Source organism: Neocloeon triangulifer, unplaced genomic scaffold (assembly GCF_031216515.1).
Source record: "Neocloeon triangulifer isolate White Clay Creek 2 clone unplaced genomic scaffold, ASM3121651v1 ptg000013l, whole genome shotgun sequence".
In the NCBI taxonomy this organism is placed as follows: domain Eukaryota; kingdom Metazoa; phylum Arthropoda; class Insecta; order Ephemeroptera; family Baetidae; genus Neocloeon; species Neocloeon triangulifer.
The window spans coordinates 2,355,679-2,383,402 of record NW_026775555.1 but is presented as its reverse complement, the minus strand read 5'-3'; the positions used below and the strand labels follow the sequence as shown (position 1 = coordinate 2,383,402).

The 27,724-nt window shown below is 38.1% G+C and overlaps 1 protein-coding gene across 12 annotated transcripts in view; it reads left to right on the top strand.

The window, feature by feature from the left end:
* LOC132198925 (CUGBP Elav-like family member 4) overlaps positions 1–27,724 on the top strand; it is a 394,396-nt gene that overhangs the window by 323,073 nt on the left and 43,599 nt on the right. The window contains exon 1 of one of the 12 annotated variants that reach the window (XM_059623247.1): positions 15,545–15,574. The exons of the other annotated variants lie outside the window; for them this stretch is intronic. The gene's annotated coding sequence lies outside the window, so the exon portion shown is untranslated. Of the gene's footprint in view, positions 1–15,544; positions 15,575–27,724 lie in introns of those variants that run through there. 12 annotated transcript variants of the gene reach the window in all.

Genomic DNA, 27,724 nt, shown 5'->3' with positions numbered 1-27,724 from the left:
TGTAAATATCAATTTAGAAATTTTAAATTGATGGGGATTCAATTTAATTAAATTTAATTAATTTTCTCCATTAGGTAAACATTCGATCAAATTAATGTATAAGCAAAGTTGACACTGTCTAAATTGAAAGAGACGAACCGAAATCAAACACGACTCTCTATGTTTAGATTTCGGAGTATTTCCATCGGGTCGATGCATGCGTGCAATTTGCTCTGGAAATCACCGCCGGTGCCGGTCGCAAATTACAACGACGAGACCGCTTCCAATTATCTCTCTGGGATCGCAAACACCGCCGTGCGATCTCTGTATTTATGCACACGGACCTCGCCCGCTTCCTCTCTCTCTCTCTAGCAGGACACACACGTACAATTTTTGCAACCCAACAATAACAGCATGTGCGCTTGCATGATAAACCGATGAACAAACAGCCCGGTTAGGTACACACGCGCTTAAATTTCGGTTAAATAATAAACTCGGGTTCGCTCGGCCTGGCCCGAGAGAGACATACAAATAAATTCGAGATCGTATCTGGCAGAGTTGCGTGTGCACCGGGGTTAATTGGGGCGTCATTGATAAACGCGGACGAATCAATTAAGTCGACGCTAAATTAAATCTGCAGCATATTGTTTGGTCGGGGAGAGCAAATCAAACGTGTGCGTGCTGCTTTTGATTTGATTTCGTACGCCAGGCCTTCATACTTTGTTTGCCCAAACCGCCCGGATTGATTATTGAATTGAGCACAAAACTTTACCGCCAGCAAGCAAACCCGACAACAAATTGAGCTGAATTTTGATTCGAGCGCCGGATTTGTGCGCGGTTTGTAAATAAATAAACCCGCTCTGCCTTTGTAGGCAAACATTTGGCAAGAGAGAGATGTGGATTGGTTTTTTGCTAATCTGGTTTGTAAACTTCGGGCAAATCTGTATTTGGAGTCGAAAATATTTGCATGTAGGATGTATTTGAATAAATTAGAGAGTTGCGTTGACTCAATTTACACAAAACAGAATTGCTTTTCAAACACGGAATAAATGTAGACGGAAATCGTTTGTGAAATTGACACAAGTTGCTCATCCGAATCGATAATGTGCCCGTTTTTGCAGCACTAAAAGGAGTTATTAGCCGTCAGCTCGGTACCATTAAACAATAATTTTACACGGCGCGTACAATTTATTTTACTGCCGTCTCGTCGTAATTTTTAAATGCAAATGCGATTCGTTTTACGGCCTGCGTAAAAGCAGCAGGTACATTACAGAATTTATTTCCACTCTCGCTCCTCCGCAGCTCGATCGCGCAACAAACTTGCTTTTAAAAATCCCACCGTGCGTGTTTTCCGCCGCGCCGCGCTGCTGGGGATGCGCCTCTTTCCTCCTCCTCCTCTCCAGAGTAGCAGTGTAATTTTATTTCGCAGCGAGCGAACAACCCTTGCCGCTTGTTTGTGTTGCTGCTCGCTGATGATGTAATGTTGACCCCCAAGGCGAGGTGCATGCAGAGAGAAACGAGCTCCCGCTGAAAAACACACACACTGCCGAGCAATCAGCCGACAAGAGTGGCGCGCGCGCAAAAATCATTTGGACGCGACACACGCAAATTGGCCCTTCATTGAAAATTAGCCGCGTTTCTTCTTACGGCAATAATAATTGGGCTGCTCGGCTTGATGACAACATTTGTTGACAAATTGCGCAGTTATTCAAACTGAAATTTCACAACCGAGCTCATAGCCTTCTATACCAAGTTTAAAAAAATACATTTTAACGTTTTAAAATCAGCCAATTTCTTTTTTATTAACAATTGTTCAGTTAAATTGTTGAAATTTATTAAATATCATGATATTTAATTAAAAATATCAATGATAGAAATTGAATGAAGGAAATACGCGGTACTTTGATCAAAATGGTAAAAATTCATATTTCAATATCTATTATTTGCAAATTCTTTTCCAAGGATTGGAAACAGAGCGTTCCTTTTGTTTAAGTTAAAAATAAAAGTATTATAAAGAAATAAAGGAAATTGTTATTAGCTTTTTTTTAATTTTTATCATTTAGAATTAATTTTTATTAAATTTTATTGCTTATTTATTTATTTAATTAACTCTCATTTTATTTCCCTTGTTTGTAAATGGGCAAACTGTAACTGAATGCATTAATGCAATATTAAATTTTCTACATAAATCATGCCACGTAACTACAGAACAGAGAAAATTAATACAATAATTAATCGACAAATTTCTTCGCGGTTCAGATTTAACATAATAAAATCGCCTCATAATCTTACAAAAGGTAAATTTTCTAATAAATATTAATAATTTCTAATAAATAATTTTAAACATTCAAACCAATTTAGGTGCTTTTAAGGTTGTAAATTGTTGAAAATAAAGAAAGTCTTTGCAATTTTACCCGAAATGTAAAAATAAAATGGGAACAATATTTTCCCTCCTGAAACATCCTTATTATTATTATTTTCCTTTCTCATTTCTTAATAGAGCACCTTTCTTTGCAGGTGCATTCACGGCGATTGCTTTTGTCTGCCTATGTGTGTGTGTGGGTGTGTGTTTGTCTCGCTCATGCATTTTTCACGGTGCTTTAGCAGAAGGAGCAGCGCATCCGCCCGCGTCCGTGTGCCACTCTAAACACACACATTCGGCGGCGTTGCCGCTCGCTCGCCCCACGGCAGCGTAAATAATGGTTCATGTCATTTTCCATTACCGGCGCTTCTGCCATTTACATACTTTGCATATACATAAAGCGGTGGTGGCATCTCCCCCGCTCGAGCTAACTAAAAATAAAGCGGATGCGCCGGCTAAAAGCTCTGGAGGTGCCTAAATTGGCTCGTCATCAGCGCGCGGCACCGGCAGAAAAGCACTTTGCGTGCGCACGCGTTAATAATGAATTAATTCGCCAAATCTTGGGCAAAATCTGCGATGCGGAAAGGATGAGTGAGAATCTTCCGGGCACAGAAAAGTTTTCAAATTTCACTTTGAAATTCGTGAATAATTTAAAACATTTTACCATTTGCTTGGTGAACTTGAGATTGAATTTAATTATTATTTTTTTTTTTCAAATTCAAACTTTGGAGTCTAATTGATTGTTTACTTGTTAAATGAATACACAGAAATTTAAAACTGGAATTTCCATAAAATTTATTGTTTTCAAGCCAAAATCCTCCTTGTTCTTTTCATCCATAATGTTCACTGCCGAGTGTTGTAAAAAAAGTAGTAAAAAAGTAATAAAACAACCAAATTAATGTCCAAAACAAGGAAAAGTGGTGCCATCTGCTTCGGCATTAGGCAAATTCTTTCCGCAAATAATAACTCTTTCAGCTTATTAATTTGTACGGAAAGCGGCCCTCGTAAAACACGGCAATAAAAGGAGGCACAGGGGCGATTTCCCCTCGCTGTGCCGTAATAATTTTCGCGCGACAATAGCAATAATTCTTATCAACGGTGCAGCCGGAGGAGGAAAAATAAGGAATTGGGCCGTTGCCGGTACATTTAGTTACACACTCTTTTATTGCGGCGGCGGGGCGGCTTCGACAAAATGGCGGGCGGCGTATGGAGGGTACGGGGCTAAAAACTGACGCGAGAGAGCGGGCGGGTGACTACAGCAGCCGGCTCTTCTCTCTCTCTCTCTCCTGTTGCCTCACAATACACATACACACGACGACGTTTTATTAAAGGCGATCTAACCGAATCGATATCTCTCGTCGTCGTCGTCGCCGTACTACTACCACCTTTATGTATTTTACGAGGGGGATGAGAAAATTTTCCTCTCTTCTTCCTGCTCGCAACATTTTGCAGCTTCCTCCCGAGGCGAGTGTACATATGTACGTAACGAGAGCGGCGGAGGCGGCGGGTGAGGAGCACGGCCGAAGGGTGTAGCTATTAGAAAGACGAGCGAGACCCCTTTTCTCTCACTCGCCGGCAATCGACGCCCGTCGGCTCTCTCGTGCGTCAAAATCGATACGCGCCGACCCTCGTCTTCTTAAGTAAGATGCACTCTAAAATTAATTAGTTGACCCTCGACCGAGATCAAAGTCTCAAAAACCGACTCCGCTTTCCCCTCCCGAGGACGGATTTTTAATTAACAACAGGAAATCCGGGGCGTTTTTTTTTTTTATTAAAAAAAAGGGCCTTGTCATTTCGAATTTAATCCTTTTGCTCAATCAAAAACTTCTTTCCGAAGGGGGAAATTAAAAGCCGCCTTTGGATGTCATCAACACGTGATATTAAAAATATAAAAAGAGAGCAGCGCCGAGCCATTTCCTTATCTCGTGTCGGCCTCTTTGTTCTCTCTCGCTCGGCTATTAAAATTCGCCCCCCTTTCGCTGGCGGCGAGAGCCAGAAAGCACGTCGCGCATATTTCACTGCGAAATTATCACTTTCTCCGCAGAACACTTCGCCGTCGCCAAGGTCAACTTGCGCACGACGGAGTTGCAGGCAAAGAGGTGCGTAGGCTTTTTGCCGGGCGGCCATGTCGCGCGGGCTGCCTAAGCGCTTTTTGTGTGCGCGCTCGACCGACCGACGAGAACCACCCCTTTGTGTAAAACAAGGTGACATTTCATGTTAATGGAGTCGTACAAGAATTCGAGCTAGAAACCTGAGTTTTCACATTACATTTTGAAGGGCTAAATTGAATTCATAGAACTTATTCTATGAAAATAAAATAAATTTATTTATTTTATTTTATTTAATATTAATTTTTTCCATTTTATAAATAGAAAAATTAAATGTTATTTATTTAATATAAATTTATTCAATTTTTTCATTGTGCCACAAAACATTCGATAACTTCTGATCTGGAATTGAATTCCTGGTAAACAGATCTTGTTTACAAAGCAGGCCAACACAAGTTTGATTATTTCTTTATTTTTCCTTTATTTCCAGTCGTTCAGGTCAAGAAATTGAAATGCTTCACAATACTCGTGGGCAAACAACGAAACTCGCAACTTTTGCTGATCGATGGAAATACAATTAAAGTGCAAAACTTTTGCACAATGCCGCCGACCTTTTCCCTGCTGCTCTCTGCGTTTAAGCAAATGTCGCTCTGTGACTCCGGCACGTTTTCTTTCTTTTCAACAAAGTTTCCTCCTCTCTTCCATCCATCGGTTTTAGTTCTCGTGTGTGTATTTGATCGAGAGAGAGCGAACGAAAGAAAGAAAGAAACTTTTCTCGGCGGCGGCGGCAATCGGGCGCTCTTTTCTGCCGCCATCAGTCATAAAAAACTGGATGCAAATTAAATTTGTTCGCCGACGGAGAAAGATACGTAACAATGCAATGCCGAAGGAAGGGAAGAATATATAAAAGTTCGACAGAGAGCGAAGGCAGAAATCAGAGCTGCAATCCGGCGGCGGCATTTTAAATTGAAATAGACATTAAGAGAATCAAAAAGCAGCAGGAATAAAAATCAGCATTCATACAAGAGGGTTGAATGAAATAAAAAGCAGAAAGACTTCTCTCTCTCTCTCTCTCTCTCTCTCTCTCTCTCTCTCTCTCTCTCTCTCTCTCTCTCTCTCTCTCTCTCTCTATCTTTCCTCGAACTTCAGGGGGAGCGACGACGTTTCATCGCATGTCGCGAATGTATTGTGGGTGGATCGGGAGGGGCGGGCATGAATAATTTATTGTGCAACCCTGCACAGATCGAGTTTTAACGAGCGCCGCGCGCGCTCCACCGAGGTACAACGAACGGAAAGTGTTTAAGAATTTGCTGCCGATGCTGCGCCGCCGGACGGACGGGCGGATTTATGCGGTTTTAAAGGTGACAGACAACATTTGGCACCTTCCGCTCTCGACGCCATGATTAATGGTGGCGCCCGCGCTGTCACGCAGAAAAAGGAAGAAAAGTGCTGAGCCGACCGAGTTTGTGCTCCAGCGACCTCTTATAATTCGGTTAATCTCTCTCACTTTTTTATCTGTGACCGGCCAAGCGAGAATCGCCGCTTATGCAACTCGGAAGGCAGAATTTTAGTAAATTAAAAAAAGACTACTTTTTTTGTAACAAATTTAGAGGAAGCAAATGAAATTCCCCAGGAAATAAATGTAATTACAAATTTAAATCAGAAGTGGTGCCCCTTGAGCAAATTTTATATAAAACTCTAGCGGAAAATATTCAAGAGTGAGAGAGAGGGTGGCGCGAGAATGTATTTTTGATATTGGAAATATGCTAATTAGAGCAGGCAGGGTGAAAAGTCGTCGCTTTCTGCTCTCTTCTCTTCTCTCTCGCGTGCTCTGCGCTCGCATCAAAAGTAATTTGGCCGCTCTTCAGACTGTCAATAATAAAAGAAGACGGCGACGATGGCGGCGGAGAGAGCCAATTATTTTCACCATGAAATTTTAATGAAGAAGAGAATAAAGAAAGGCGCACGCACGCCGACACGCATATATTCTCGCGGAGGCCCTTTCCGTTTTCGGGAAGTTATTACCAATTTATGTAAACACGTACGTGAAATTCGGGCGGCGATTTTACCAGTTGAATAACCTGTGGCTGCCCCTCGTCGTCTCGTAACGAAATTGTTCAAGAGGATGAAATTTGGCCGCGTGCCAACCGCGCACGGACGGTCGGAATTCGCTCTCCGCCGCAAGAGCAACACACGAAATATAGCAACAGCCCATTTCTCTCTCTCGCGCGGCAAAAAAGACGAACCCATCAGATTATCTTTCCGCTCTTTTTTACCCATAATTTCCACCTCGAATCAAGCGAAAGCAGCCAGCCGAGCGTGAATCGCGGCCGCTGCTTTTTGCTGAGTGTAGTGAAGAGAGCAAGCGCACTTTGCATAAATTTGGCCGAAACTAATTTGCATCACGCGTCGGGGTGAATTTACAGCAAAACACACACCTGCCTCGAGCAGACGGCTGCGTAAATTGCAGCTCATCCTGGCACGCTTCGCTCAAGTTTAAAAGTTGCGAAGTTAAAGCTGCTGGAAAAAGCTCTCAAATCTTCCTACAAAGTGTGAGTAGAAAAGACAAGATTTTTAAGATTGAAAATAAAATCACTGGCAAAAATTATAAATTCAAAGGATATCAGGAATTATAATTGATTGTGGGAAGAAAACCATTAAATTCCTTATTTAAAAGTTTCAAAGGATTTTATAAACCTTTAAAATATCTATAAAGCAATTTAAAAATTCACTCCAAAAAGTTTGATTATTTGTTTATTTTTTCCTATTTTCCAGTCGTTCAAGTCAAGAATTTTTATTGTTTCACAATACTCTTGGGCAGTTCTTGGGGAAAGTTGGAATACTTGGAATTCAATTCATAATTTTCATAATTTAAAGTTTCTCATGGTGATTTTAATTTCAAATCGGCTTTTCCTCGACGAATTTTTGCGAGTTTTGTATTGTTTAAGTAAAAAGAATATCTGTACTTCAACAATAAACAACTCTCAAAACCCATCAAGGAAAAGCGGATTTCAAATTCAAATCACCATGAATCAACCCTCAATGGTAAAATCTCCTTCAAAATTATTATTTATTATTATAATCAGAAATTTTAAGATCAACATTTAATTCTACACACAACACCACAACAGACGTTTTACCTTATTCAGTTATTACTTTTATTGAGGGATTATCAATCTAATGAATATATATTTTTAAAAAAATGATAAAAACATAAAAATATCCAATATGTTTGAGTTACATTATTTGTAACAATTGAATGGTAAATATCAGATAATGTAGTGAAAAAATAATAATTATTCATATTAACTCGTAAATAAAATTAAAGATGTTGACAAAATCAACAAAAAATTTTAAATTCATATAATCATATATTTAAATTTAAAATTAAGTGATTATAATAACTATAATTTATTAAGATACTGAATAATTTTATTTCATTAATTTCACTTTTAAGGAGATGTTTATCGAAAAATTGAGGGTTTTTACAATGAGGGAAAAGTCCGATCTCTTCACTTCCATGATTTAAAATAATTATAGTACATCGCAAATATTCATTCCACATTCTGAAAAGATTTCTCAAATATGGAAACAAAAAATCATTTTATCAGAATTTATGAAGCTTCTCTTCAATTTTGCGTCGATGGATACCATCTTCTATTTTCCTAGTTTATTTACTTCATCGTATATTTTTTTACGCAGTGATTTCGGCGCACGATTTTCATTATCCTGTTCTGAGGCGTCTCTTCTCTCTGCACGCGGGCGGGTGAAATATCAAATTGAATTTCTATGCGCACCGAGCAGCACGTTCTCCCTAAGGCTTTAAATTTATTTAACGGCACGATCATGCTCCGGTCGGGGCGGCTGCGTGGGTGGTTGGTTGGGCTGGCGTCTCTGAACCTCGCTGTACGCGTTCGAGATGACGGCGAACGAACGTCTCTTCACTCACTCGATATCGCCAGTCGACGCCGCACCACTGCAAGAATATCACATCCAATTTGTTTGTTGTATTTACACAAAAACTTATTCTCCAGGGCTTACGAATGATATGTAGGTATGGCGGCGGCACCGCCACCGGCGGCCAAAAACAAATAAAAAGCTCTCGCTGATCCACCGGCATTGCTAGGCGGGCGCCTGCCGAGAGCAGAACAATTTTTGTCCGTATTGATTTTCCGCGCGCCGCCTCCAATTTCTTTCGCAAATTCGAATAAAGCTCATCTGACTGAGTGTCGAAGTCAATATAATGTGACTGCTGCCGGCTGGCTGCTGGATGCGCTGATACGCGCGCGCTTTTATTGTGCACCCACCCGTGCGCGGACCGTCGAACCATCGGCCACCCCCGCTCGATATCCGCACGATTTTTTTTTATTCGCATTCACTGCACCGACAATTTCGGACGGCGCCCTGTTGAACCGCCCCAGAGTGTTCCATTCAGTCCAAATTCACCTCAAAATTATTGAGATACACTGAAAAAAAATATGTTGGTTTATTTTGTATCAAATTCCAAGATCACAATTTTTAAGCCAATAGAAGGAAAAAGTTATTTATTTGTTTATTAAAATAAAATTTACTCATTTAACTCTATTATTTATTATTTAAATTTGCTTATTGTTGATGGAATCAAAATGTCACTCACTAAATAAAAAAATCTTCATCCCTCTTATATGGGGCGATAAGATAAATATGGGAGAAATGAAGCCGGATTAATAAAAAGCGTTGAAAGTAATCAACTTTTAAATTATTTCTCATATTCAGCAAAAATGTTTTGAAGTAGAAAATGAAAGTTTTTTAATGTTGAAAAATCTAAAATAAAAAAACTAAGATCACATTTTATTTCTATAGTTCAATCGTACATAGAAGTTGTTTGAAAATAATTACAATTTTTGTTAAATTGATAAAAAGAGCTATTCAACAATGTATTTTCATTGGTTTAGCCAACAATTGATTATTCAGAAAGATAAAATAAAATTATGAATAGAAACAATAATTTTAAATCCCAAGGATTTTAATTTTATTCAAGTTTATTGATTCTAAATTTTTTTTTTCATTTTTATGAATCAGAAATTTATTGGAATTTTCTCCCTGTTAACGATCAATCCAATTTATCTCTCCTTTTTGCCTTTCAGAGCATAGATTGAATTTTTCCAGCAATAAACCCTTCGGATTTTCAAATTTTTAGGACACTTGAAATTTAGGACAAATGAAATGAAAAATTTAGGACAATTTATTTTAGGACCTTTGATTTTAGGACAAATAACGGCGACTCCTTATATGAGGCTAACTGCGGCGGATGGGGTCTTTTTGCTCTCGGAAGTTTTAGCAAAATTCTTGCTAGTGGTGGTGCCGTTTTGTCCAACAATTCCTTTTTCCTCAAATAAATTGTTATTAACAATTAAGTGTAAACAATTTGGACAAATAAACAACAAAAACTTCCAAACTGTAAGTTTTTTTTTAAATAAAAATTTTGGATAGTATTTTTTCATCATTTATTTCCATATATTTGAGTTTTGACGTTGCGTGTTCGAGGAAATTGGTCAACAGTCGTCATTTTTCCCTCACATGTATGCGAAGCATTTTACCCTCTTCCCTTGTTCCGATCGATTTTGAGCCGCTGCTGAAAAATTGAGCAGCAATACGAGTTAATTTGGCGACCGACACTTTCCACCGGTGCTGCTGGATGCATTTTCATAACAAACGGCGCACTTGAATAAATAACGCAGGCCCGCGGCGCTCGCATGACGTTTCATCACACAAAGCGAGCGCGAATTTAATTAATAATTCACGCGCCGGCGTTCCACGCACGCACGCCGTAAAGTGTGAAAAGCAGGTGCTTTGAGCCGCCGATATGGAATGTGCTCGTCTCTCTCTTACTTAAAAGCGCACCCGATATTCTGCATTTCACGCGTGGCTAACGCATTTCGTATGCACTGACAGAATCCGTAACCAGCCGACCAGAAAGCGGCAGCCGCTTTTTCCGGGCCTCTCGCGCGTTGAAAGGGTTCGTCGCGGATTATATTTTCGCAGCCGAATCCGGTTTGCATGCGCTTTTAGCGAAAGAGCGGCTTTGCCACGCGCTTTTTGTAATGGCTAGAGCTGGATTTTTACCACAAAAAACACCTGTAAATTCTCTACACTATTTGAAAAAAAAATAAAATTGCCCCAAGCTTTAAACTTATCGTGGTTATGCAACTTTTCAATCATAATTATTATTTATTAAAGATCAATTAAAATTTTTTAATATTAATAGGCATGAATTATTATTTACTTATATCTTATAACCACGAAATTGAAATTTAAAATAAGACAGATGCATATTATTGCCTCTAAGTACCATTTATGCGAATATTAATTTTCTTCCTGTTATAAACTAATCTATGTGTCGATTTAATTTATAAGAAACTAGATAAAAATAATTATATGTTTTAAAGATGCTATCAATATTAAAAGACTTTTGTTGAAAAAATAAAATTATAAGAGTTATTGTTTAAAATGGAAAAAAAAATTAGTAAAAATATTATTGACAAAAGGATTAAAAGTATTGAATTGAAAATTAAAATATTTAAAAATAATATTTATGTACACATAATTAAGATTAAATTTTGTGTTTAGAAAAATCAAATTACACTATATAATTATATATAATTGGTTTTATTGCTAAACAAAATTTATTTCTTACGGTCTCACCGCAATTTTAAATCCAAGATAAAATTTAAATTTTGTGGAATTACTAGCATTGAATTTTAAAAATTTCAATAATTTAAAATTGCCAAAGCAAAAACCAGAAGAGATCAAAGTATATTTAAAAATCATTCTATTATTATTGAAAAAACTGTATATTTATTTTGTAAATAATTATAATTATCTTCCTCCGAAGTTTTCCCGAACATAAAAAGGTCATGCAGAAATCTTAAAATCGTAAAACTTTTGGAAGCTAATAACTTGTTTAATTCATTAAGTCCAAAACAATATTGAGAATCATCCCATTAGAACCATTTCCAAAAGTTTGAACCAGGATATATTTAGCAAATTTTCTTGAAGCCATTAAGCTTTGTGAATTATTAATGAATAAAGATTCTAAAATGCTTTTAACTTCAGTTCAAGCCTTGAGGTATTTTCGTGCATTACAAAAGCTAAAGACCACCCCAATTACACCATTTTCTAGCCCCTTCATTCGATTCAGTCAGCGTTTCTCTTTCTATTTCTCTCTCTCTATGTGTGTGGCCAGCTTTCCTTTCATGCTCGTGTTGAAATCGCTTTGAAAAACGTGGTCAAGCTCGGCGGCGGCCCCTTAATAAAGGCGCGTCATTAATGTGGGGGCGAAGGCGGAAGAGGAAAATGATAAAGTAGAAGAGGAGAGAGCGAGCGAGGGAATAGAGAAATTGGTACGCGGGCATAAAGGGCATGAATCATCCACGAGCCGCCTTAACCACTCTTGGCTTTCTAGCCTATAATTTTTCCTTTCGCCACCGGCTCGTGAATTATGCATCTGCTATGTTGCGTGCGTGCCCCGTTCGCTCTCTCGCAATTAAACTAATCCGCCTTTCTCTCCGCCGGAATATTCGACGACTTTTCCGCGACTTGTTGCCAAAAAGAAAAGGAGGAAAAGTGTGAATTGGGCGATAAAGAGGCTTTGAAGACACTTAATAAAGGCTCAGCCGGCGCAGAGTGAAAATAATAAAAGTCGTTCTCGCAAAGAGGAAACGGCCTCGTTTATTTTCTCCGGAAGAATAGAAAGTCGTGTAGTTGGCAGACGGCATTCATCTTTTAATTAAAAAACTTGGAAAAATCCTTTTTAATCTCGAGACACACACTGCAAATTTATCATTCTTTCCATACAATTTCATACATTTTATCTCGGCCAGGGTTAAAAAGAGTGGTGTGTGTTTAGAATGTTCACCTGTTGAAAGTCGCACGATTGTTAGCCGCTGTTGATATACACTGTGTGTGTGTTATGATGATGAGATACAAAAGCAAAATGTTTCCGAATGTGCTCGCTTTGAGCCGACACCTGCCGCCGTTCTCGCGAGATTTCGAATCTACATACATCTCGCTCTAACCATTGCTCAGCTCTTTTCGAGAGATATAAAATAAAATAAAAAAAAATTCCCTCTCATCTGGCGGGCGGAGAGTATAAAAAGGGGATTAAAAGAAGAAGCCGAGGAGAAAAGAAAGAGCCATCTCGGCGGAAAATCTGAAAAGTGACAAGTCGGACGCAACCCTTGAGAGAAAGAAAAGGAGGAAGAGAAAGCAGGGGGATGAAATGAAAGAAATTGTTTTATGCGCCGCGGAGCTGCAGGAAAAATCCCTGGCAGCGGAGGCAAAATCCCGGGGGTCTTCACCAGAAATTGAGTTTGCCCAACATTTTTTCTTAAATAAAATATCTCCCTCCCCGATATGTAATTACAATTGATCCTCCCCTGGCGCAGTTCAACTCGAGTTTTGCTCCTTTGACGCCGAGTCAAAAAAATCTTCCGAATGCCGAGAATAAAACCTGATGAATTTTTCACGACGCGAGATCGATGCACGCGATTGAATAATGATGTTCGATACCGAACTCTAATGGCCGCCGCCTTGATGGATCGGCCCGCGGACGGAAATTCCAAGCTTTTCCCTTTCTTTCAGAACGTGAGCGGCAAGCGTTATTCTCTCGTTTTCCGTCCACCGAAACGACCTGCACCGCCGCCGCCCGCAGATTATTAAACAATAATATTTAGGCGTATTGAAGATTGTGCCATCATTTATGGCGCGGACCTGACGCGAATGGCCAACGCGCCGCACCACCCGTGATTTATACGGGATCCGACCGCAAAATGCAATTTCGGCGCATCGGAATGGAAATTCGGACCTCTGATGGATGCGTGTGCCGTTCTGAATAGACTCGCAGGCACGACTAAATGCTAATAGGGACAAAACTATACCACGCAGATACGCAATCTACTACAAGTGGAATTTTAAATAGGAAAAGTATGCTATTAAAAAAAACTATATTATTATTATTTATATAAGCATTAATTAGAAGCCTTAATAAAAATGCAAGGCTTCATCAAAAACCTCTCAATTTGTTGTAGACAGTTTTTAATTATGTTACTTGCTTTTTTATTTGTAATATAGCTGTAATTATTCTTTACTCTCTTTTGTCCAACTTGTTACAACAAATTGTTTTTACATTCAACTGCTGAAAACAATTTATTTGGACAAAACGACATCAACACTAGCAAGAATTTTGCTAAAACTTCCGAGATCAAAAATACCCCATCCACCGCAGTGTGCCTCATATTGTAATTTTACTTTGAATTAGAATGATTTATCTCCTCATGAGCAGTGATTTCGTCTATGATATTATCACAATAAGCTTTTAATAATTTATTAAAATATCGAATATAGATCTCTATTTTACTATTTTGTTTTTAAATATATTAAATGAAAATAAATTTTTTTATTTTATTTAATCCAATTTAGGCCGTTCTTTAACTAGTCGATTTGATTAAGAAACAAAATATCGCGCTTAGAGAAATTTCTATGTGTGGGCCCCTAGAAAACGTTGATTTTTAATTAAAATGACTTGGAAAGATTCATTTACTCAATTTCACTCTAAAATTCACCGTACCGAAAATTTATAATTTAGTCCTCTTTAGACCGTTTTTTAATTAGTCGTTGTTAAATTTCATAAAGTTCAAATTTGAATAAGAATCATAATAACGCCTCTAGAGAAATTTCTATGTGTATGCATCTAGAAAACCTTGATTTTTAATTAAAATGACCTGGAAAAAAGCATTTTCTCAATTTCACTCCAAAATTCACCGTACCGAAAATTCATAATTTAGTCCTCTTTAGACCGTTTTTTAATTAGTCGTTGTGAAATTTCAAAAAATTCAAATTTGAATAAGAAACGAAGTGACGCTTCTAGAGAAAGTTCTATGTGTGGGCCCCTAGAAAACGTTGATTTTTAATTAAAATGAGCTGGAAAAAAGTATTTACTCAATTTCACTCTAAAATTCACCGTACCGAAAATCTATAATTTAATCCTCTTTAGACCGTTTTTGTAATTAGTCGTTGTTTAATTTCATAAAATTCAAATTTGAATAAGAAAGGAAGAAACGCTTCTAGAGAAATTTCTATGTGTATGCATCTAGAAAACGTTGATTTTTAACTAAAATGAGCTGCAAAAAAGCATTTATTCAATTTCACTCTAAAATTCACCGTACCGAAAATTTATAATTTAGTCCTCTTTAGACCGATTTTTAATTAGTCGTTGTTAAATTTCATAAAGTTCAAATTTGAATAAGAAACAAAATATCGCGCTTAGAGAAATTTCTATGTGTGGGCCCCTAGAAAACGATGATTTTTAATTGAAATAACCTGGAAAAAAGCATTTACTCAATTTCACTCTAAAATTCACCGTACCGAAAATCTATAATTTAGTCCTCTTTAGACCATTTTGTAATAATTCGTTGTTAAATTTCATAAAATTCAAATTTGAATAAGAACCGAAATAACGCTTCTAGAGAAATTTCTATGTGTGGGCCCCTAGAAAACGTTGATTTTTAACAAAATTGACCTGGAAAAAATCATTTACTCAGTTTCACTCTAAAATTAACCGTACCGAAAATTGATTTTTAATCCTATTTAGACCAGTGTATTAATTCATCGTTGTTAAATTTTATAATGTTTATGTTTGAATTAGAAACATAAGAAAATTTGTACGCTTTTTCTGTACAATTTCTATAAATATAAATTTAAAACATATTCACCCAAAAATATTCCTGCAAAATTTGCAATTTTCTTCAACCGACGCCATGACCACGCTCCCTTTATCAAAGCTAAAACATATTAAAGCAATTTTAAATAATTTTCTAGTCACCTATGATTCCATATTAATTCGATCTTAAACAATTTAATTTCAATTTCAAATTTCCTGTGGGTCTCTGGTGAATTTCCAAACCAAATTCCTACAAACTTCTATGTATTCTAATTGCAAGGCGATTTGCATGCAGCTGGCCCTGCCAACAAACAAAACAAAGCATGTATGCAAATCGCCGGAGATTTTGATTCACGCCCGAGTGCACACCTAACTAATTCTCTGCTCTTGTGTTTCAGGTAAGTTGTTGTTGATGGAGTGCGCCGCATGTCCGTCTCGCGTTGCCGACGGGCAGATGCACATTTGAGTTGCTAATTCCCAGCGTCGGTGAGTTTTTCAGCCAAATCCGCCTCGCGTTAATTACATGCATACGTGCAATTTATGCGCCAAGCCTCGCTCGCTCTTGTAATTTATAATTACCTTATGCTCCGCGCGTCGTGCTGATTTGCATACCTTCTCGTTATTATTATGTTTATTACCTCGGCGCAGGTACATACGTGCGACTCGCGACGAATACGTGTGGGACAATCTAATTGGAAAGCCGAGGAGTGCGCGGAACAAAAAATAAAATAAGTAATGTGCCTGGCAAGAATGTATAGTTTCCTGCTTTCGTCGCTGCCGAGCTATAAATTTCGCGCTCCTTTTTCTCGGCGCGTGCGGAAAGAACAAGTTAAAAAGTAAGAAGAAGTGTGTTCTTTTTTTTCACTCCATTCAAGGCGAACTACTACCTTTTGCCGACACGGTGAATATAAATTTTTAACCCCTGTTATTTCGCAATTTAAATCTTCTCTCTCTTTTTGTTCCGCGCGAGCGTTTTCCCCTTTGTTTGGTTTCAATAATAAATTACAAAGTGAATGCGTTGCGGAATCATTGCCGGAATTAAAGGGACCAAAGGTAGAACAAGGGAAGGGTAGAGAAGAGAAATGTGTGAGGTTTTGCGGCGCGCGCGCTCCAAAGACTTTTTAAAATGTATGTATTCGGCTGCGTGTGTGTGTGTTCGTATAAGCGAGGCGAAACCGCCACCATCGCAAACACACACGCAGAAGCAGCCAAGGTAATTCTACAAAATTGATTTTCAAATACACACACCGAGTGATTTATCTGCAGAGCGCGACGGCGGCGGCGGCGGCGGTGCGAGCGGTTATTCATGGGAATACAAAACGCCATCAAATTTATTGCCCGGCGCTGAATTATTTTCCAACGCAGCGTCACACCCGATGGTCCCCTAGGACCGGAAAGCTGATTGGAAAGTGGCTCTCGATTGAAATCAAAGTGCTTTAAAGGGTTGATAAGGTTTTTGTACGCACTGGAATTATTGATCAAAAAGATTTTCCATCATTAATTAATTGCAAATTGATTTGCCAGAAAATCAACTTTTTTTACTAAAATTGTTCTCAAAATCGATTTCTCGAGTTTAATATAGGTAAAAAATTATAAGAATTAAATGAATAGTTAAACAGCTTTGAACTGAATCTTAAATATTTCTGCAGCGCCGTGGGGCATTAGTGGCAAAATCAGCGATCGCAGCGCCAATGTGGCCAAATTCTGTAGTTTTTGGAAAAAACTGATGGATCTGATTGGCTACTCAATTCTCACACGTTTTTCGCGGGAATCACTCGTCTTTAGGTTTTCTTTTGATTGAGACGCAACGGTTTGGAATTTTCAAATAGTGTTTTCACAAGATATACTCGAAATTTAGCAATCTTTCAGAATAAAGAGCAATACACTTTACCGGAGAGGATCTTTAAGATCTTTGAAAACTTTTGCTTCCTACAGATGTTTGTTATATAATTTATGAATATTCTAAAAGCTTTTGCTGTTCATTCAAATCAATATTTTATGAAGGATTATTTTCCTAACAATTAATACACAATTTCAGACGCTGTTTTATTGAAATTTATGATTATAATTGAGTACTTCTGAGAGCATAAAGGCAGACATTGTTTGTTCAAAACTCCTCAAAACGACCCTTTGATTCTCAGAATTAGAATATCTCTGTAAGTTTTGTATTGCTCCTGGCAGAAATGACTATGAAATAAAACATTATTCGAAAAGGTCAAACAAGAAAGTGAATAACAGCTTCATTAAAGATGGCCTCCGGCGCCACGCTTTTATTTATATTTCCCAGAAACAACATTACCCGGTCGCGATATATTTGCAATACAAGTCGTTAAATATTTGCTTAGCCGAGCGAATAGACGTTTTGCTACTACTATTGTTGTGTTTATTTATTCCCAGCTCAGGATTTATTAAACAATGTTTGCGAAACGCACGGAAAGCTCAGCCGGGGTGGCGGCGCTGCCGGCGAGAAATAAAAATATATATACGGGGCCGAAACGTATAATAGGGGTGTGTTTGTGTGAATTGAGACAGGTGTTTTCGGTTTGATCGACGCGTGCACAAACATCTTTTATCCTATTAGTCGCTGCTCAAACACGCTCGAAATATGTATGTAGCGTGCGCTAGATCAATAGGCGGCCATTAGCGGCGGCAACTCGACGCGCGGCAGAGCGAACGTCGTCATTAGCGCTCGACGCAAATTATCATCCGACCGAGCACCGCTCGCTCACCCGCAAAAAATAATGTCCCGCTCTTCGTTATGTCGCAACGTAAGTGCGCTAAAAATGCACAATCAAAATAATCATCTCCAACGTGGAAAAAGATAAAATAGTAAAAAAAAAGAAAAATAAGCAAGATAAAGAAAATATAAAAACATCACTAATTTAATAAGTTGATAATATTTATTTATTTTAATATTTTATCAAATTACCAAATTATTGATATTTATAATATTATCTTTATATATATATATTTTTAATTATATGCATTTCCCTCACAACCACCTGCATTTTTGTTATTATTATTTATTCTTCTCAGGGGACACTTACAAAAATTTTTAATTAAATTACTTTTTGAAACAAAAATTATTTCATTTTTTATTTTTTTATTAAATTTAATTAATAGGAATTTGAAAGAAATCAACGTTTGGTCTTTTTTTTGCAAAATTTTGTAACACTATAATTGAAATTTAAGCTCTTTTAATTCTGATAATGCCACACCTCAGTCTTTGTGCTCCATCTTAAATTTTTAATTAAAAATCCGACGCCAGAGATTAATAATGAATTTGCTGGTTTCAGAGAGAAACACGAATGCACAAAACCCCTCGCTGGGGGCCCCCGGCTCTCTGCCGCGGTAATCCGAGACCGACGGACGCGGATTAAGGTCAAGCCCGGCGCCATTTGCGGACAAAAGCATTTTGCATTAATAACGTGCATGTTTTCAATATCGGTGGGATTATCATGTGCATAATATCGCACTTATGCATTATTGCGCTCTCTGGAAATCCAACCGGAGCTTTTAGTGCGCATTTAGCATTCTTTGTCGGAGGAAAATGAGTGAATTGATTCCCAGGGCGCTTTACTGCAAAATGAAGAGGAAATTTTTTAAATGAAAATGCATCGCAAGAAATCAGAGTGCAATTTCTCATGGAAAATATTGAAGAATCATTCAATATTCTTTGTATTTTACCACAAATTTATACACTTTTTGAGTTTTGTCTCATTGTCAATAAAATATTAATATATTATTATTATTGATCTTTATTGACTTATGAAGCGTCGCCACGATGTAGTGACTCACTGCAACGCGCCCCATTTGCAACATAGTACAAAACAAGTAGAAAATGGAGAGTAAAAAAACAACAAAAAATATTACAATGTATTAATTAGTTGAAAAAACTCTTCTTTGCTATTAAATTTATGTGAATGAACAAATCGCCTCAAACTACTTTCAAAAAACTTGTATCGAGGCTCCAAGCGAATCGAAACAGGCAATTTGTTATACAAGGAAGCCAGACAAGTCAAAGGGTTCTGCTTCGAAATTAACAGTGTCTGAGCAGGAACATATAAATCACTCTTTGCCCTTGTCTGATGATTCAAAATAGAAAATCTCGTGACATCTGCAATTTTGCCAGATGGATTTTGAACTTGCAAACTATAATTATGCTTATACATAATCATTTAATTAAATCACAAATTGTTTTGCCAGAACACTTGCAAAAAAAAACTAATTTTAAGTGGAGAAAAACACCATGGTTGAAATTAATTTTATTATAATCTCTCAAATTCTGACATTTCTTACAACATATTTAAAATGATTTAACTTTTGGAAAGCAGCTTTAAGCATACAAAAATAAACAGGAAAATTCTGTTTTGTAGAAAGGATTAACTGAAAATCAAGTAACAAGAGCGAGATTTGATTTTAGCGAGTGTTTTGGACAGGATTAGTTTGTTCGCGGAGGCAAAACATTTCAGTTTGGCGTGTGCGATCAAAAGCTAGTTGTTGCCGAGTGGATTTTAATAACGTGCGCGCACGGATTAACAAGAGAGTTGGTCGGTCCGTCGACTGGCTTTGCATACACCGAGCGCGGGCTGAAAGTGAAATCTCTGCAAATACCAGGTGCTCGTGACGGCCGCTGAATTTCGGGGAAGCTGCCATGTCCAGCAGGCCGAGCTTATTGTCCGTCAACAATAAACAAACGCGCGTTATTAACAACAAAGCCCTGCCGCGATTATAACAAAATCCGCAGCAATTTAATCAGATCATTTGCAGAAAATAATCAAATCGAGAGCGTCATTGTGATGAAAATGAACACTGCGGTTTTGTAATTAAGATTCCGCCCCTCACTCGCATGATTTCTAATTGAAATTTAGGTCATATATGTATGTGATTTTCAATACAAGTGACAATTTCTCTCCAGGATGCAGTCGAGAGACGCAAGAAATAAGTAAGAGCTGTCATTTCTCATTCGCAGCACTCGACGCTCGATTATATATTGCTCGGTGGTGAATGACAGCTGTAATTACCGGCTTTTGTGCCGCGAAATTGTGCATAAAATTGACGTGCATTCAAATACACCCCGGCCGTGTTTTGCGCGCAGAATTAATAATCGAAATTGATTCAGCCGTGCAAATTGCAAATTTGACCGAAAATTGAAATCAACCTTCCAGTTGAGTGCACGTCGTATATTTCAATTAGTCGACAGAAAATTTCAATTGATATTTTTACCTGCTAATATTGTATATTAAATGAAAAAAATAAAAAAATAATAAAAGCAGATATGCTGACAGTCATTCAACTAAATTGGAAATTGGACTGGTTGAATTGAAAATGTATTTTTGATCAAATAATTATAGAAAATTTTTATATTTTTGTATATTTTTCTAAATGTTACATCAAATTGTTTACATTCAATTGTTGAAAACAATTTATTTGAAAAGTAAAGGATTTTTTGGACCGTCAAGAATTTTGCTAAAACTTTCGAGTTCAAAGACCCCGACCACCGCAGTGAGCCTCGATTGACTTGGTTTTTTTCATCTTTTAACTAAAATTAAGATATTAGCAAAACGAGGAATAAACTCTGGAATCAAACTGCAAAGTGCAGACTGTAATTAATCGAGAACTCATTCAAATATTTGCTGATGAAGAGAAGAAAGTTTGCAGCTTTTGTTCTTGGACGCAAGTGGAGCGGGCATTAAACGCTGAGAGGGTCTTTTGAATTAATTTGCATTCACGAACAAACACTCGTAATTGAATTAACTGCTGCATTCGCAGGATGCAATATCGAGAAGTCAGCCGATAAGTTTGAACAACTTCAAAACAATCAGAGATGAGGGAAAAATTTTCAACTTGGAGAGAATTAGTTTTTTCGAGCCATAAATTGGATCCTTTTTTTATTAAATATATATAGTGAGGAGATATTCGGGATCGAAGACGGTTCCAATCTGGTCGGTCAAGTGGACGGTCGTTTATTATTTACGCCTGCTGGGCATCTCATATCTTTTATCCCGGAATGGACTTGCTCTCCGGGGAGCGACGCTGGCACGCGCGATGAAATTCGCGGAATTTTTATATTTACCGTTTGTCGCCAGTGGCGCGAAAATGACTGATCGTAGAAGGCGCTGGGCGGCGCAGAAAGAAAATGAATGATTAAATACGTCATCAATCAAGTGGCTGGAAAACAAAAATTGTGTCCGTAGCAAGTGCGACTGACGCGCAAAAGCAGTGCTCGATCACGCCAGGTAGAAAAAGTTTTCGTTTCCACCGAGATTGATGTTTGCCAAATGAAAGTTTTGGAACAAAAGGCAATTTTTTGCAATCCAACCGCGAAAATGGCTAGGGCAGTCTGTATTTTTTAGAAAAAAAAAGTGGTCTGACCTCAAATAAGCCTTTTCCATTATGCTAATTGCGGCCGCAGCGTTCAAACGCAGCGTGCTGTGTGCGCCGCAATTATCATCATAACATATTCATAACGCTGATTTCACCTCGCGAAATTTAATCTGCAGTGCTCTGTGTTGGTACCTGCGCGGCTACTTCCTGTCGAATTGGCGCACTTCCGGCGACCGTTAATTAAAGCGGCCCTTTTCCGTGCAAGCCCTCGGGAGAAAAGAAGAGTTGCCATCGATCGGACACGCGCGCGCACTTTTTATATACGCACTCGGCCTTAATTAAATTTTCTTTTCACGGCGCAAAATGAGGGAAAAATAATAAGCGGAGCAAAGGGTGACGCCGTTTTCTCTCTCTTTTTACGACGGAGAACAAAAAGAGGACAAATCCGCTCGCACAGAGAGAGACAGGGGTGTTTTTATTAAAAAAAAGTTTGGACAAGCAGCAGCTAAAGCGCTTCTTTTAAATTTATATTTACTTAATATGACTGTTTTAATGGAACAGCCGCGTCACCTTAAAATTTGTGATTAATTGGATGAAAATTACTAAAAATGAACAGGAAAACAAAAAAGTTTAAAAATAATTATTAATTATTGTTTTTTATTTGTCCAAATTGTTCAAATTCAACTGTTGCAAACAATTTGTTTGAAAAGAAAGGAATTGCTGGACAAAACGGCACCGCCACTAGCAAGAATTTTGCTAAAACTCCCCAGATCAAATAAAAACCCCGCATTAGCCGCACTTAGCCTCGGTTGACTTAGTTTTGGTTCTTTATATTTTAAATTTAACTTAATTAAATTCGTTAAAGTCTATTATTTTGTTGCTTTTATTTTTAATTCTTGTTGTTTAATTAATTTTCACGAATCAAGTAAAATTTAAACAACATTGTAAATTAACTTTTTATTACAAATTTTGGACTAGAATTTATTCCAATCCAATTGTAAAAATTACCATTTTGTTTTTAACGATTCCAAGCATTTTAAATAAATTAACCGAATAATCTTTAATTTAACTTTCAATTTTTCTAGGCTCTCAATCAAGACCACACCCTAACCGCTTTTGTTCTTGTTTCTCTCTCTTTCTGCAAAAAGAAATCTGCTCTGGTGCGCGCCCTTTGTGGGGTGATCCATTTTTTTTCTCATCTGGCCTCGTTGCTCCCATGGCAGAGCCAGTGATTCGCTTTTGATTTTTCTTCTTGGCTTCGCAGCTGCTTCATTTGGAGTTGCCGCGAGCTGATTCGGATGCAACTGCCTGCGCGGATAATAAGCCTTGTTAGCCACTCGTGTCGACTTTTTTTTCTGTATTTCATCAGCCTTTGTTCACCACTGCTTTTGATCTCTCTCTCATCTTTTTATGCATGAAAAAATTCTCGTCCAATTGCGGGCGCGAGAAGAATCGCGCGCGCGGATCGATTGCGTGTCCAGAAGGGAGGCGCTTTTGCTAACAGGTGGCCCATAATCTTAAGGCGACGCCACTCCCCAGCTGATAAAAATCCGTTTAAAACGCAGCAAACGAGACGCTTTTTGTTTCGCAGGTCCGATCGATCGCGAATTCCGCCGCCATTTTCGCCGCACGGCAAATTTGATCCGTATAAAATTGGTCCATTTCAGCGGAAAATTGATTGATTTTTTGCCAATTTCCTGTGTCACGACGACGACCGTCGAGCCAAAGTTGATTACCCGTCGACGCACACCCGGAAAAATTGCAGGCGGAAAAAAATACGTACCCGAGTAAAAGAAGAAGCGAGAGGCTTCCTAATTAAAAACGTGTCCGCTGAATCGCAGCAAGTGCAGGCAGAATAAAATCTCTCTGAGAGCGGCCGAAAATGATGTTTTTCATCTGCACGCCAGAGAGAAAAAATATATGTTTGTGATGAAAGGCTGGGGTTTCCGCGGGGAAATGAGAAAAAGCAGAATGCTTTGCTGGACACCAGAGGGCACAAACGCACTCGAGGTAATTTACAACCATCCGGCTCGGGGGTGGAATAATTTTCACCCCCCGCGCAGGCAGGCAGGGATATGAAATGATTTTACCCGAGTGGCCAAACGAATGTGAATCCGAATTAAATCTGGAGAGAGGGGAAGTTGCGAATGTTTTTTATTTTCACCTGCTCTCTCTCGTTTTTCGCACTCGAGTGAGCTTTTGTGTCGAATTTATAGTTCGCCGCCCCACCTTGGTCGTAGATATCTAGATGGAAAAAAGAGAGACGAAAGAAGAAGAAGTCATCGTTGCCGCCGAAAAGAGAGAAAAGTAAGTTTCGACGGCGGGACGAGAGCGCGAGAGAGAAAAAGTTGAAGCAGGATATGAATACAAACTACCCATAGTGGCGGAAAGAAATGCGCGCGCGAGCAAGTTTTTTCATAAATTTCTGACGCTGGAATTCCTCCTTCACGTGGCGGCGGAGAAAGAGAGAAAGAAAGTATTTCATCACATTTAAATACGTTCCGTCATATTCAGTGACTCCCTCTCGCTCGCGCCGCCGGCAAACTTTGCTCCGGGGATACGAACGCGACTCTTGTGAGCTGCAAAACTTTTTGTTGGAAAGCCAGAAGTCATGATGCCGATGAATTTTACTCTGATCTGAAAATTCCATAAAGAGTAAGAAAAGAAAAAACATACCGACGAGGAGAATGGAAAGTCAGTCTTGACGGGGTAAATCCCTTAGTGAAGAATGGTGAAATTCTAGAAACCTGACAACAAAAGGATTAAGTTGTTTAAAAAAGAATAAATTCACAAATTTTCTGAGATTATGAATGAAATAATCCAAATTCTTGAAAAAAATTAAACAAAAATATTGAATTAAATAAATTTATAGATTTTGCATTCATATAAAAATAAAAAAATTTACTAAAAATTTAATTTAAAAAAATTTAATTGTTAAAAATTACAAATCTAGCTTGTTAAATGTTCAAAAATGGAATTTTCACAAAGTTATTCTTAAATTTATTGAACGCTTTTTGTTTTATAAAATTTTTTGCCATATTCTAGGAAGTTCGAGGAATGAATCATTCAAAGTCCTTTGTCGACACATTTTAAAAAAGACGCCGGACACTTTTTTGCTTTTTTATTTATTCATTGGCAAGCAGGGCTTATTTTTCACAGTGACAGCGGGCGAAACAATCGTCATGCAAACTCAACAAGTCTGCATGACTGGATTTTTGCCCGCGGCTGAATTGTTGATTATGATCAATATTGATTAATTGGAATGGCACATCGGCGGCGGCTCGCACACAATCAAAAGCGCAAAATTGAAATTGAATCAGATTGCCGTCGTTGCTCTTTAATTAGACGTGCGTTGTGTGCGCATCCGACGCCACGGGCCATCACGTACACAAGTGCAATCGATATTTTCACACAGAGAAGAAAAAAGGGGATGAAACAAGGAGAAAAGATAATTATTATTCAGTTTTAGTTAATTTAATTATCATTTTGGTTTTCAAACAAATTTAATTTACTTTTTAAATTTCCAAATTCTTTTATTTACATTTTGGCCCTTAACTCGGAAAATAAATTTAGAAAAACGAGTCTTTTTGTGTAAAATTCAGTCGTGTTGTCGCAAAAGGGTGTCTCTGTGCACTGCGCGCGTCGGTTGCATTTCACCCCCTTTTGACGAGCCGTCTGCTTTAAGCTGCAATTCAATTACAGAGGTTTACTGCGAGCGTAATTTTTGTAAAAACACAACAGCACCATCCGCAGCCGCCCGCGCTCTCTTTCGCTCTTTCGCTCGCTCGCTCGGCTGGCTCGGCTGGCAGTCATTATAAAAGGAAGAGGCTTTAAAAACACACACACAACCCCCCAGCATCCCCCCGTGTGTTACTTTTCGCCCACCTCCGCTCGCTCTCTCGCTCACATGAGCATCACGGCCGTTCCCATCGGATCAATAATGTACAAGAGGCGCCGCCAAAGACACACTCGCATGTATGTACGAGGGTGACACTCATTTTGCACACAGGACTTTGCATTTGGAGCGCGAGGTGCAGCACGTGTGTCACTTGAAAAGAGTAAGAAGGAGTAGCAAAGAAATCGACGGCAACCTGTGGCGTTTTTTTAAATGCACACATGAAAGGAATACGCTTTAAGTTAAGAGGTGAAATTCTTTTAGATTCGATTTTATTTGTTTATTATTTCCCAAACTGAAATTTAAAAAGAAGGGGAAAACTTTAATAAATATTGAATAGTTAAATGAATGCTTTTTGTACACCATGGCGTGCTACTTTATAATATAATGCATTAAGTCATTTTAATAATGAATTAATTACAAATCTGCGCTTGATCATAGAAAATCGAAATCGTACTATTATTAATATTTTTTTACATTCTTAAATGGTTAAGACCGATTTTTTCGTCAAACTTTTGCACATACTTGGTAATCTTTATTTCTGCAAAACCAAAATGAAAACCGTATCATTGTAAAAACGTGTCTTTTTTCGAAATAAGTAATTTTCCAGTTTTCTGAGGTCATAGCGGGAGTGTTGATCGACTTTTGGTAATTCGAACAAAAAATTGTCGATAAATTTTTACAATTAAAGTCTAATAATAATAGAATTAGTTTCATTTAACTCGTATAATAATCATTGAAAAAAAAATATTTATACATAAATTTCTGTTTCAAGAAATTGGCGCTCGAGGAAATGATCATGGAAGTGAAGAAATTGGGCTTTTCCTTGTTGTAAACGTTTTGTTTTTTTAATATTCAAAAAGCCGTTGTTGTTTTCGAATAAAAACAATTTCTACAACGAGGAAAATCAAGATTTCTCCACTTCCATAAATATTATGACTGAATATTTTAGCAGTTTTTTGTTTTTGGAAAGCAAAATTTTATTGCTGCTTTCAAAATGGGGATGTATCTTTTTCATGTAACAATTCCCTTTGTGAGAAATAATTTTTAATTTCTAAAAATGACATTTTTTACAACTGAAACCAAATAGAAAGTACCTTTGCATAGGAATCAATGAATTGTGTGTTAAAAATAAAAAATTTCAAAGTTCTTTCTTATGTGTGGATATTTTCCAGCTCATAATTAACAAATATCTTAAATTCCAGCAAAGCAAAATTCACCTCCCAAATCTCCGAAACCATATTCCAAGCTCAAGGATATATAAAATTCCGCCTTCCACTTAATTACGTTGCCGACGAAAAATCCGCAACGCGCGAATAAAATGCAGCGCTTTGTAGAAGCGGCAGCAGCAGCAATTTAATATCAACAAATTAAATATTCCGCCGACCGCCGCTCAAGCTCCCCCGACCGAAAGAGCGAGTGAGCAACACGCCACTTGAACAAGCGCCGCTCCTCGCCATTCGCAACAAACCGAGCTTGGCGAAAAAAAGGCACGAGAACGGAAAAGGGAAGGGAAAAAAAGCAGCTCGGCGTTCTCCGAGATATTCGCTCGCATTTGAGCCGCAGGAAAAAAAGCGAGTGCAATAATTCTTGATAACGTTGCCGGCAAATGGCGTAAAAATTGCGGCAATAATATATATAAAACTCGCGAAACTCTCTCACGCTTGTTATTTTTTACGGCTTTTGTTTCGCGTTACACTCGTATTTATAACCGGCGACGGGTTATTATGTACGATATTCGCGTAACAAGCTCCCCCGAGAGGCGAAGATGGCGCCTCGTGTGCGGCGGGTCAACCGCTTGCAGGTCACTTTTGCCTGCAAAGCCGCCGGACGCTCGTTTATCATCCGAGATGAGCAACATGCCACTTTTGTGTGCGAAACGAGAGACGCCGGCCGGCCGGTCAGCAGTACATAGACCACCAGGGACGCACCGACGATGATTCATAATTTTCGGCTTTGATATGTGCCACTTGTGCCGGAGAGAAAGTGAGAAAATTAGTGATAAAAGGGGTATTGCATTTCACACAGGCGGAAACCTAAAATTGTAATCTCCTTGAAAGTAAAAGTTTCTTAATTTTTCCTCCTTTTTATCAATTTTTGTCCTGATATATCAAAACTAAAATTATTCCATTCAATAAAAAAAATTCTATTTTTCCAATAATAAAAAAAAAACCCCCAGTAGGTTTCGATTATAAAAGATATCAGAACTCAGAACTGACCTCAATAGCACCATTTGACGTTGACCTTGATAATAAGAATAGCATTACAAGGTCATGCAATGCTGATCGCTTTAATGAGGTCCCAGAACAATAACTTATTGAGTTACAATTTATAAATTTCGTAATAGAAAGTAGCGATCAAGAGGTTATTCTCGGTGATTTTTTCTGGAAAAAAATTTCAATTGATGAAAACAA